Genomic DNA, 11,054 nt, shown 5'->3' on the forward strand with positions numbered 1-11,054 from the left:
TGCTTTGGAGAGTCCCCCAACTTATTTTTGTACCTTTAGAACATTCTCTCTTGTCCAATAGGAGAAGGTGACCATCTTATGACCATCTTATGACCATCTTATGGCCACTTAGTCAGTGGAGATGCCCATGCTTTACCCAACCTGGGACCCCCTGCTAATACGTCATTTTTGGCCTTCAAGAGCAAAGTCTATCAACCAATGAAATTCTGTATTTTGCTATGCCATTTTTGCGTATTTGGGTATCAAACCCTATAAAAACAAGATGCTGGAAGAAGGGGGCATCTCAGATTGTGAGGAAGATCTGAGGTCTGCTTCATTAGAGGGGGCCACAGATCCTTTAATAAAGTGCCATTGGTTCAGAGCTCTGCCTCAGTCTCTTTTATTGTAGGTTGGACAATTTTAATCCCCATATGACTTCAGTATCTTTGCCAGGATAACCCCATGGACAAAATTCATGGAGTCATGTAGAGCCTGACATGACAGAACAACTACAACAACAACACTTACTCCCTGTGTGGGAAAGGCTCTTCACCGCTGAGCCTCAGTTTTATCATCTTTAAAATAACAAGCTTAATTCCTGATGGCCTCTAAACTCCTTCACACCTCAAAATCACATGTTTTCGCCTATCTAAATAAAAGAGGGGAAAAACAGGAGGTATATCAATGGCACCTTCCCAGGGGCATCGGAACATGAGTGATTTAGCTGTCTATGATCCCAACAATCCAAGGCAGAGGTGTAATGGAGTCCACTCCAAAGGAATTGGAAGAGTGGATTGTTAAATTAACTTAAATTAATTGTTAAATTAGATTGTTAAATTTTCAGTGTGAGCATTTGCACTTTGGAAACCAGCAAAAGCTACAAGTCAGGCAAGTTCATTGCTTTGTTGATTTTCCAGACTTGAGAATGTTAATCATGCAGATTAAATTTAAAACTTTGTCATGTGTACATTTTCCCCCTAGAGATCAGGCTGTTACACAATTACCAGCACAACCTTGATCTAAGAGCACGGCCGGATTCGGAAGACATAAACTCCAACTTTTGAAACAATGAAACTGAGTATAAACTGCGCCCCCAAGATTCCTGCTCCGTAAGCCTGAGTGGGCAGCTTGTACGAGTGATGTGGTAACGTCGTTTGCCCAGGACACAGGGGGTGGGGCTTGCTTCGAGAGGAGAGAACTCAGCTGATCTGCTTCCCAGGCTAGAGCAATGGGCTGCGTGGGAGGGAAGGGGAGAGAGGGAGGAGATAAGGGAGATCGGTGTGTGGTCCCAAAGACAAGGGCGGGATGGTCTGAGGAAAGGTGGGGCGCGGAGCTTTCCTGGCCGGGCCAAAAGCTCAGCCCCTGGTGGCCAGCCTCATCTGCTGGTGCTCTCCCCACTGCGTAGGGCATGGGGATAAGGATTCAGGCACCACTCCTATCCCCCGGTTGTAATCTGCACCTTTGTCTCCTTAGCTAGGCTGGGCTTCCTATGTTTTATGTTCCTCCCCATCAGAAGGAGGGTACCCAGGCATCTCTCTCTTCCCAAAGCCTCACCCCCGTACACTCTCATTGCCTCCATCTTCAGCCACCTGAATGTTCGGAAGAGTGGAGAACAGCAGGGAAGTAATAGGGGGGATAGGTTGGTTTCTGACTTCCCTGGTCTTAAACCAATTCTGTGGATCACCGCCCCATCTCCCCCAAGGCCTCCCTCCTCTTCTGGTGAAAACGCCAGGATTCCAATCTGGACGCTTCTTCTAGCGGCCTCCGTCTCCTTAGGCAGGTCGCTTAACCCCTCTGGGCCTCAGCATCAATCAGTAAAGAAAGGGTTAGGCTAAACGATCTCTAAGCTCACTTCATTAAAAAAAAAAAAACTTTTTGAATCTTAATTTTATTGATCTTTTTTGTTTTACATCTCTTTCATTTCTAAGCTTACCCCGCCCGCTTCCTTTCCAAAAATATATCTCTCCCTCTTCCTCTACCCAGGGAGTCATTCTTTGCAACAAAAATTTAAAAGAAAAAAAAAAGCAGTTCTGCAAAGCCAACTAACACATGTCCACCCAGCCAATAGGCACAATATTCCATACTTCAGGTCTCTGAACATGCAAGCTCTTTTAACCTTCTTGTTAGGGGTCCGGTCCCAAGAAACTAGGAATCCCTGCACCTCTCCCCCTCCTTCCTCAGCCCCTGCCCCTCCTCCAGCCCCTCTCACTTGCAAGCACTCAGAGATGGAACCCAGAAGTCCGAGTGTCCAGGATTCCGGCCCGGGAGCCCCTTTTCAGAATAGGCTCCAGGCCAAGGAAATCAGAAGCCATCCATTCCATTCTCTTTCTGCCTCATTCCATGGCTATCCTCCCTTTTTCTCCTGTGCTTCTCCATCTTACTCTCAATGTTCCTCTTATCCTCCTAGTACAGGAATGCTACTCAGGCTTTGGGGTCCTGGCATTCCCCAAGTGCTGAGGTCAGGAGTTGGGTCATTTGCATATTGATTTGCATGGCCTGAATTTCAGGTCCAATAGTGGGAAGTGCTCCCTACTCCAGTCAGTAACTAGTCCTTCCCAGCAATCAGTTAGTTCCCTCTGGCCTTTCTTCGGTGCCAAAAATGAGGCCCAGAAAGAAAGGAGGAGGAAGGAAGGAGTAAAAGGGTACAGAAGGAAGGGAGGGAAGATGGAGAGAGAGAGGAGAGAAGAGCAGTGGGAAAGCAGAAGGGGAGAGACTAGGGAGAGAAGAGAGAAGAGGGGAATGGGGGAGAAATGAGGTGAGAGGAAAAGAGAGGGAGAGAGGAATAGAGAGAAAGGGGAGAACAGGAAGAGAGAAAAGAGGGAGAGAAGAATGGGGAAAAAGAAGGGAATAGGAGAAGGAGGAGAGGGGGAGAAATGAGGGGAAAAGAAGAATTGGGAGGAAGAGAAGACAGAGGGATAGCAAGAAAGGAAAAGAGAAGAATGGGAGGGAGGAAAAGAGAGGGTTGGGGAGAGTGGAGATAGGGAGGGGGTAAGAGGATAAAAAGAAACAGGGAAGGGGAACAGTGAGGGGGAAAAGCTACCACAAGAATGTGATCATCGTGGGAAAGAGAGAAATGTCAGTTGTCTGACTGTAAATATTCTCTTTCCCACCTCCAACAAGAGATCTGGAAATATCTGGGATCCCTGCCAGGGTCCAAGAATCCCCCCAGTTGGAGCCTAGCTAGTCCCCAGATTCCATCACCACCCACCCACCCCAGATCTGCCCCATAGACATTGCCTACTGCCCAGCACCCTTTCCTAATTCTCCCCTGCCTTTCTCCTTTCTAACCCCCCTCCTTTAGATCCCTCCTTTATCTTCACTGTTCCTCAGCTAGTCCCTCCCAGGCCTAGAGGTGAAGGCTAGAACAAGCCTCCGGGTAGGGGAATCTATTTTAGCTGAGCAGCAATGGGGTTGAAGCCTGGCTTACAGAAAGAACAAGAACAGTAAGACAGCAAGAAGAACTTTCTGGTTTCTTTTCCCTGTTTAGAGCCCCAACCCTCCTCCTCCAGTCCCCATCTCCCTTCATGCCTTCATGTCCCACTGGTCCTAATACCAGGAAAAGCTGTTTCTCATTATCCTGAAGATACCCCAACCTCCAAGTTGATCCGGGAACAGAGCTGGGGCTGCAGACGCTGACAGAGGGAAAGGAAATGGTGGGGGTAGGGAGCTAGGCGCCCCTAGGGAACCTGATCCCTCCCAGGCATTGGGCCACCCTCCAGGAGAGTCACTAGGCCAAGGGAGGGGCAGGACATAAAGCTCTGGGCCCAGGTCTGGCTCAATCCCACCTGCTCCCCACAACCCCCATCCACAGAATCTCTGAGGCCTCTGAGTAATGGCGTGACCTTCTCTGGGTTTCAATCTCCCCCTCTCTTCCCCTCTCTCCCCTATTTCTGTATCTCTATGTCTCCCTCTCTCTCTCCCCCCTTGCCTCTGTCTTGGTCCCTGTCTGTTTCTGAGTCTCTCCACATTTTTCATTTTTCTCCCCACTTCTGTTTTTCTATTTTTGACCATACCTCTCCCATATCTCTGTCTCTCTTTTGTCGCTGTCTTTCTTCCAATCTCTCTCTCCCTCCCTCTCTCTCCCTCTCTTTCTCTCTCTCTCTCTCTCTCTCTGTCTCTCTCTCTTTCCTTCTTCATCTTTTCCATTCCATCTTTATTTCTTTCTCCCTGTCTTCTTCCCAGCCTCTCTATATTTCTCTCTCTCGTTCCCTCCTCTCCCTCTCTGCTCCCAAGCACACAAACTAAAACTCCAGGTGTCCTCCCCTCACACAGACAGACAGGTTTACTTGAAGCTCAACTTATGAACCTATAGTCAACAGTTTGCCCCTCCCATTCTGCCTTCCCCTCAGTGAACTAACACACACTCACACACATATTTTTGAATTCTCATAATGCTTTTAGTTAACCCAAGTTTTTGCTCAGCTGGGTGGTGTAGTAGAGTACTAGATTTGAAGACCAAAAACCCTGAGTTCAAATCCCATCTGTGGCATTTGCTAGTTGTGACTATGGAAAAATCACTTGGGGCAACTAGGTGGTGCAGTGGATAGAGCACTGGCCCTGAAGTCAGGAGGACCTGAGTTCAAATCCAGCCTCAGACCAAACACTTGACACTTACTAGCTGTGTGACCCTGGGCAAGTCACTTAACCCCAATTGCCTAAAAAAAAAATCACTTAACCTATTTGAATCTCGATTTCCTCACCTGTAGAATGGGGATACTTCTGGCACCTGTCACACAAAATTGTTGTAAGGCCCAAATGAGATAAAGTGTCAAGTAAATTATAAACCTTAAAGCATCATATCAAGGTGTATATAAAGGCAACTAGGTGTCTCAGTGGATAGAGTGCAGGACCTGGAGTTAGGAAGACCTGAGTTCGAATCTAGCCTCATAAACTTACTAGTTGTATGACCCTAGGCAAGTCACTTAACCTATATTAACCTCAATTTCCTCAACTGTAAAATGAAGTTAAAAATAGCTCCTCCTTCCCAGGAGTATTGTGAGGATCAAAAGAGATGTTTGTAAAGTGTTTAGCAGTGTCTGGCACATAGTAGGTGGTATATAAATGCTAGCTATAATGATTATTTATTTACATGTAGAAGTGATTATTATTATTTACACTCTTCCCTCCCATAAACCGCTCCCTGTTTCAGATCATAAGCATGAGACCAACCAGGAACAAAGCAGACTCTGGCCCACGAGCACCAGGATAGGAAGTGTGAGTGAGAGCTGCTTGGTGGTCAGGAAGCATTGGGTGGTGACAAAGAGGGGGTGGGCCTCAGCTTGCTCGACAGCTCAGGAAATAAGAGCTTGAGGGTCCTGGGCCCAAAGTGTTTACTCATCAGGAAATGTGAGAGCTGGGCCTTGGGTGGGCAGAGGGAGCCAAGGAAAGAGAGAAAGAAGCACTACAACTCTGATGGACCCACTGCAGCTGGGGAGCAATGTAACCTGTGGCTACAGGAATCTTCTCAACTCTGGTTCACCTTGGAGTGGTAGTTAAACCATCTTACCACACACTCGCGCGCACACACACACACACACACACACACACACGCACACACACACCCTCTTTTACTTCATACAGTCAAAACATGGTGACTACTTATTGCTTACAAGATAAAAACTAAATTTCTCAGCCCAGCTTTCACAACCTTCCAAAATTTAAACCTGAACATTGTTATTGTTTGGTTGTGCCTGATTCTTCATGACCCCATTTGGGGTTTTCTTGGCAAAGATATTGGAGTGGTTTGCCATTTCCTTCTCTGGCTTATTTTACAGGTGAGGAAACTGAGGCAAACAGGGGTAAGTGACTTGCCCAGGGTCACCCAGCTAGTAAGTGTCTGAGGCTGGATTTGAACTCATGAAGATGAATCTTCCTGACTCTAGGCCTAGTGCTCTATCCACTGTGCCACCTAGCTGCCCTAAGGGCCAGATTTTATCTCCCACTAAACTTTTGTAGCAACTCTCTACTTCAGCCAACCCAGCTCAGTTTCCCCTGTTTGCCTTTTTTATTCTTACCTTTGCTCACGCTGTTCCCTCAAATATTCTCTTAGACAGTCTATATTCTGAAATCTTACCTATCCTTCGAAGTTCAGCTCAAATATCCCTTAGTCCATAAAGTCCTTTGCTGATTACCCCAGTTAGAAATGACTGCTCCCTCTGAACTCCCAAAAGCCTTTAATATCTACATGACTCATTTCAATTCACCAGACATTTTTTAAGAGCCTACTGTGTGCAAGCCTACTGTGTAGTCTCTCAAGGGCCCTCCTCTTGGGGCCCATAAGGAGCTGACATTCTGCAAGGGCACAGATCTGTATGCTTGATGCTCATTTGAGTCAGGAGAGAACTTTCACACCTGGGGAAATCAGGAGAAGCCTTACATAGGGGCAGGTGTCTGAGCTAAAGATTGCAGGAAACTCAGAGGTCACTTGCTGGGTACTGAACACATCCAGCCCCATTCTTTGGAGGGAACATTGTCTTTGATGGGAAAACCAGTGGTCCCAGAGAGCCCGGGGGGATGACCTCAGGAGGGTCCTGCCTAGGTTACAGTTAGAAGTCCTGGCCTGTAACTCTTTAATGAGTCCTCATCTCTCTGAGGGGCAGCTAGGCAGTGCAGTGGGTAGAACACTAGGTCTAGAGTCAGGAAGACTCATCTTCATGAGTTCAAATCTGGCCTCTGACACTTACTAGCTGGGTGACCCTGGGCAGATCACTTCACCTTGTCTGCCTCAGTTTCCTCATCCGTAAAATGAGCTAGAGAAGGAAATGGCAAACCACTCCAACATCTTTGCTGAGAAAACCCCAGTGGGGTCATGAAGAGTTGAACATGACTGAACAACATTTCTCTGAGCCCATTTCTTCATCTGTAAAATGGAGATAATAATATGTTCACTACCTACCTCATTGGACTATTGTGAGGAAAGCACCTGCTGAGCCTTAAAGTTTAATAGAAATGTAAGCTATTGTGTTGATAGAAATGTGATGCACGAGTGAACATTTCCAGCCTCCTCAGGTAAACTGTAAGCCTCCTGAGGGCAAGAGCTATGTTTCATTCATCTTTCTACCTGCTCAACACCTAGCACAGTTCTGGGGCATAAGAGATGCCTAATCATATTTGATGGTGATGATTTCTACATGAGAACTAGAGGAAGAGGTGAGACTAGGGAGTATCCTGGACTGGAGACAGGGGGATGAATGCAATGGCCTTGGGAGGGGCCTACTCCTCTTTCAGTTCAACTCCAGCCCCAACTGTGCTTAAGTATCTCAGGGAGACAAATCCTCACCTCAATTCCTATCCTAGTCTTACCCTGGTCCTAACTTTGTACTGACCCTACTCAGGCCCAGATGGTCACTCCCCTCAACCCCAATAAATCCCAAATTTTATTAAAAGGGAAAGGGAGAAGGTAAGGAATTAGCGGCTTCCCTGTTCACTAGGCTAAATAATAGAAGAGGGGAGTTCAACTCTAAGTTCTCCCAACTCCAAGGCTGCTATTCAATCTTCTTTGTCGGGATTGCAAGAGGTCAGGCTGAAGTTAGTACTTCCCAACTATTGTAAAGGACTGATGTCCCTTTGCCCTGACCCTGGGGACTCCTGGCTGCCCAGCCTTGCCAGAGGAATGTCAGATATCTGAACTTCAAATTCCTTTGTTGTGACTGGTCAATAGTGAGTGAGGTGGAGAAGGGAGAGTATTGAGTCATCTGGAACTGAGTCACCTGGGGGCACCCCCATCACCACCCCTTCCCACCTCTCCATCTCACCAGTCCTAGATCCTTATTGTCTAGTCCACAATGCCTTCCCCACAAACTTCCAGGACCAGGAATGGCACTCTTCACTACCATGTGAGGTCTAGCCCAGGGGTAGGAAGAATGAAGACTGACGCATAGGGAGAGGGAAGAGAAAGGACCCAGGAGGTCCCAAGACACCCTCAACCCTCTCCCCTTTATTTCTCTTAACCTTTTGTCTCTTTGTCTCTCTCATTGATGTCTTATTATGTGTCACTCTCTACAGCTCTTTATGCCCCACCCCTAAACCCCCATCTGTGTTTCTATTCTTTTTATCCTTGATTTTTCTTTTTGGCCTTTTTCTGCACCCTGTCTCTTTTATCTTCACTTCCCTTTGTGGTCTTTTTGGGCTTTCTTGGTCACCCTATTTATCCTCTCTGTGTATTTTTTTTGACCTCTCTATCTCAGTCTTCTCACTCTGTCTTCTTTCTTTGTTTCCCTCTTCTTATTTCTCCCATTTTGTCTTTCCTCTTTTTGCATTCTTTCCATTTGTTTCTCTATGTTCTCTTTTTATCTTTCTTTCTCTGGTCTCTATCTATCTTCTGTCTTTCTTGCCTTCTTTTGTCTCTGTGTGTCTCTTTGTTTTTGCCTCCTCTCTGTTGTCTCTCTCATTCTGTTTCCTCTCTGGGTTCTCTCTCTCTCTGCCTTCTCTGTCTCTTTGGATTTTCTCCTTTTATTTCCTCTCTGGTATCTCTCTCTCTCTCTCTCTCTCTCTCTCTCTCTCTTTCAGTATCTCTCTCACCCCTCCCTTTTTCAGTATCTTTCTTTGTGTTTTTCTGTCTGTCTCTGTCTCTGTCTGTTTCTTTCCTCTTCAATATCTCTCTCTGTCTGTCTCTCTGTCTCTCTGTTTCCTCTCCAATTCCTATCTATTTATCTCTCTGCCTCTCTGCACTCTCTTTCTGTCTCTTCTTTTTGCTCTCTTTGAGCACGCCGCCTCTCTCTGTCTCCTCTCTGGCCTCTCTCTGTCTCTCTACTTCTCTGCATTCTTTCAGTCTCTTCTCTCTGCCCCTATCTCTTATTTCACTGCCTTCCCCAGTAGAGCCCCATGCCTTGTCTCTTTCCTTTTTTTATTCCCTTAATTCTTCATTTTGTGCCAGGGGCTAGGAGCTGACCTGACTCACTAATGAGAACTAAGGGGCTAATGGTTGCCAGGACATCTCTCCAAGATAACCTATGCTAATTTCACTTGAGGCCCTTGTATCTTAACCCCTGAGGTAGGTGAGATGTTGTTAATAGTAGAATCTCAATTTCCATGGCAGGTGAGTGGAGAAGAAATTCGGAAGTGGAACCTTGGCAGCACTCAAATTTTATATACCAGCTGCTTCAGCTGAAGGTCCTGCCTACCCTAATCTAGCCTTCCCAGTCCTCTCATCTTCCCACCCCTACCCCACCCCACATCAGGCCACAGCCTCTACTCCCTACAAACTGGGAGGGTATGGGAAAAACAAGGCTACAAAGCCCTATCTGACTCCGGTTTCCGATTGGTGGACAGAGCTGTCCGGGATAGAGAAAGTTTCCTTTTCTGGGAGAGTCTGATAGGAGTGGGGGGGGGGATCAAATACCAACATCCCCCCTACACGCCCTCTTCTCCACCCCATTCCTCATCTCCCATGAAAGGAGGAAGGGAGGGACAAACCTCACCATCCTAATTTCTAGCCACAACAGAGAACAACTCGACAAATAACTCAATTACAATAAATCGATGGAAAGTTAGATTATGGGAAGAACTTCCCAGTACTCAGGGAAGGGAGATGTAGAAATAAATGGAGTTTGTTTGGAGGAGAGGAAGCCCTCACTCTCCTGCTTACACACACACACACACACACACACACACACACACACACACACACACACATACACACACACACCAATCATGGGCCTAGGATTGTTTTTGACCAGAGGTAGGGGAATGGATGATATGACCTTTCCAGCCTCCTATCACCCACTCCTCTACCATCACAAATAACCAGGGTGAGGTAAAATCTGGGGATTCTGTGCCAAATCCTCGAATTGGAGCTGCATGCCCAGTACTCCCCTTCCCCCAGAGCCTGGGAACCTCTGTCCAGCACAGACTGTTCCCAGTCCTCAGGGACCAGGGGTCAGAACCCAGCCCTGCCTGAGAGAAGCTATCCTTAAACGGTTAGCTCAGAGCACTGGGAAGTTGAACCAGGGAATGAACTGGGGAAGGAGGAGCTGGGAATGGTCAGTAGGCTTTGAGTCACGGGAGGAATTGGGAATCTGAACACAATTTAACTCAAGAAACATTTTAAGGGCCCACTATGTGCCAGGCACTGAGCTAAGTGCTGAGGATACTACCCCCCCCAAAAAAGGGCAAAACCAGCCCCTGCCTACCAGGAACGTCCAGTCTAATAGAGGAGAAGACCTCTCTGGCCCTCCTCCTCTTCACCCCACCTGCTCCTCAGCCATATTTGTGCTGCATGACTGAGGACAAGATGCTCAGATCCTTAGCCCTCTCCTGCTTTGTACCTCAGTTTACTCCCAGAAGCACATTAATATGTCTGAATTCTATCCCTTCCTCTCTTCTTTCCCTGGACTCCATAGCTAGGCATAGTGTGAGAATGAAGGGCCGGGATTCCTAGGTTCCTTCTCTTCTCAGTACCTCAGTTTCTCCTTCTTCCCATTCCACCCCTTCACTGCCCCCAGGGTCCAGGAACAAACTTTCTTCCAGGTGTTGGGAAACAGAGACTCAAGGGACTGAAAGAGGGAAGATCATCCAGAACTGGGGTGGGGTTGGATTAGAGCAGTTTTAGATGGGGGCATGAGGAGGATCCCTTCTTTGATTTAAGAGGAGTGAAGACAAGGAGGGAGGGGAATCACGAAGCTCTGGGGTTCAACTACAAAAGCCCCCAACTGTGAACTTCAAAAGATACTTATTTGCATATCATTTACATGCAGAGCCATTATTGACTACAAGTACAAAAAGCTGCCTAGCCCTCGCCCCTCTCTTCCCACAGTGCTGCACTGCACGGCCCCTGCCCCAGCTCTCAATCACTTTCCCTTATCCCTCTGTAGGTCAATCTCTATCTCTCTTCCTTCCCTTTCTGATCCTAATTCCTGGGGAGTTCAGAGCGGGAGGATGAGGGTATCCTGTTTAGGAAAACACACTCGTAGCACCCCTGGATCTTTCCCCTGGGCAAAATCACCCAAACCTCCAAACCTATCCCTCTTGTGACCAGCCCCTGGCTGTCTCTAGTTCTTCTGCTATGGAGTACCCCAATCCCAACCTCCTCTTTAGCCCCTGCACCAAGAGGATCACTCACCTGCTTCAGGCTTTGG

At 47.3% G+C, this 11,054-nt stretch overlaps 1 protein-coding gene across 2 annotated transcripts in view; it reads right to left on the minus strand.

Moving 5' to 3' along the window:
• PEAR1 (platelet endothelial aggregation receptor 1) overlaps positions 1-11,054 on the minus strand; it is a 43,585-nt gene that overhangs the window by 32,339 nt on the left and 192 nt on the right. The window lies entirely within an intron of this gene.

Source organism: Vombatus ursinus, unplaced genomic scaffold (assembly GCF_900497805.2).
Source record: "Vombatus ursinus unplaced genomic scaffold, bare-nosed wombat genome assembly UNPS02014798.1, whole genome shotgun sequence".
Lineage (NCBI taxonomy): Eukaryota > Metazoa > Chordata > Mammalia > Diprotodontia > Vombatidae > Vombatus > Vombatus ursinus.